This window comes from Octopus bimaculoides, chromosome 29, assembly GCF_046866305.1.
Source record: "Octopus bimaculoides isolate indiv1 chromosome 29, ASM4686630v1, whole genome shotgun sequence".
NCBI lineage: Eukaryota > Metazoa > Mollusca > Cephalopoda > Octopoda > Octopodidae > Octopus > Octopus bimaculoides.
Genome location: NC_142956.1, coordinates 13315325 through 13317824, shown reverse-complemented (window position 1 = coordinate 13317824; position 2500 = coordinate 13315325).

Sequence of the window (2500 nt, the reverse complement as noted above, 5' to 3'; positions counted from 1 at the left end):
CACCACCACCACCACCACCACCAGCATCTCATCAATATTATTGCCACCACTACCACCACCGCCATGCTCATCTTCATCATCGTCATGAGCTCTACCACCACCACTACTACCACTATCATCATCATCATCACCATCATCATCACCATCATCATCATCATCATCATCATCACCGTCATCATCATCATCAAGAAATGATATAATAATACTTTGGATGATGTGAAACCTTACATGGATAATTGTGAACAGTTTGTGGTAGATTGAGAGTGTATGTATGTATATAAGTATCTATGTGTGAATGTGTGTATGTATGTACATGAGTTATTTGTGTGCGTGTAATTTCTTTGGTGTGTTACGCATGTGTACAGTTTATGCTAGATTCTATATGTGTGCGTTTATATATATATATATATATATATATATATATATATATATATATATATATATATATAGATATATAGATATATATATACACACACACACATGCTTATTTTGATTATATATATATATATATATGTGTGTGTGTGTGTGTGTGTGTGTGTGTGTGTATGTTTCTTTATGGACAAAAATGTGGGTTATTTTGTAAGAATCTTTCTGGTGTGTATACATGTGTATATGTTTATATAGATACACAGTTTTTTATATATACATACATGTGAGTGTGTGTGTGTGTGGTGTTTTTGTATGATTCCAGTCCTTGTCAGCATATATGTGTAAAATTTTGTGCTTTGATTACAGCGTTAGGGCATTTTAGCTCTTATTTCTAGCAATGTGTTTATAACACCCCGGTCACATTTAGTGACAATTATAGGTTTTTATTTTTGGTGAAACATTGCAAACTGCTGGCTAAATTAATAGTATATATATATATATATATATATATATATATATATATATATATATATACATCCAGATGCACAGAAAGTATCTCTGATATGCATTTTGTTGAGTCCACAGCTGTAACCTACACCAGTGTCGCATAACCAGCCCACTCAAAAGTACCTTGGATCGTAGGGTGACATGCCATGCTTGAGGAGACCTATTGAGTCAAGTACATCAACATCAGCAATATCAAAATGAAATCAAATGGAAATTGTAGTTGTGAGCCCCGTGCTGGTAGCACGTAAAAAGCACCATCCGAATGTGGCCCATGCTAGTACCGCCTTGACTGGCTTCTGTGCCGGTGGCATGTAAAAATCACCATCTGATCATGGTCGATGCCAACTCCTCTGGCCCCTTGTGCCAGTGGCACGTAAAAGCACCCACTACACTCTTGGTGTGATTGGCGTTAGGAAGGACATCCAGCTGTAGAAACACTGCCAGATCAGATTGGGGCCTGGTGCAGCCTCCTAGCTTCCCAGACCCCAGTCGAACTGTCCAACCCATGCCAGCATGGAAAACGGACGTTAAACAATGTTGTTAATGATGTTGATGATGATATACTTAAATGCACACACACAAAACATATCTCACATAGATGCTTACATACAAACTCACACAGGTGTTCATCCATACATGTACGAAATATCTCACATATACTTACATAAGAATGTGCGTGGCTATGTGAGTGAATGAATGCGAATATGTGTGTGTGTCTGTGTATGTATATATATATATATATATATATATAGGCACAGGAGTGACTGTGTGGTAAGAAGTTTGCTTTCCAACCACATGGCTCTGGGTTCAGTCCTTGGGCAAATGTCTTCTACTATAGTCTCAGGCCAACCAAAACCTTGTGAGTGGATTTGGTAGATAGAAACTGAAAGAAGTCCATCATATACATATATATATATATATATATATATATATATATATATATATATATATATATATATATATATATATATATATATATATATATGAAGTGCTGGTGATCCCAACGGAAAGTGTGCATTCATGTGAGTGTATGTGAGAATGGTGTATGTGAATGTGTAAGTATGTGTGTGTGAATAGGGGATAGTGACTCTGATATGAGTGAGTGTGTGCGTGTGTGTGTGTGCGTCTGTAACATGATGCTGCTCATATAGTGGTATGTGTGGTGACGCTATTGAAGATAGTGTTTGGGTGCATGGATGGTGGTGTGGGTGCTGGGAAGTGGTCACTGCTAGTGTATGTTGGGTGGGGTGGGGATGGAAGGTGGTATCAATGAAGAGAGGAGGTGGGTAGGTTTGAAGAGAGAAAGGTGTTAGATGAAGAGAGGAGGGGAGTTGAGTTCATGTGGTGCAAAGGAGTGAAGAGAGAAGCTTAATTCCTGTTCGTGGTGAAGGAGGGAGTCCAGATGGATCCTTTGCAAAGTTACTCCAAACACAGACAAATGTTGTAGTGAATAACCGGTAGAGGTGAAATGGTGTGAGACTGGGGTGTCATTGCTGAGTCTGATATCTCAGGGGTGCTCTGTGAACCGGTCAGCCAAGTGGCATCCCGTTTGACTGATGTACAGAGAAGGGCAGAAAAAGCAGGAGATACAGTAAATGACATTACTAGAAGTGCTGGTAAAGGA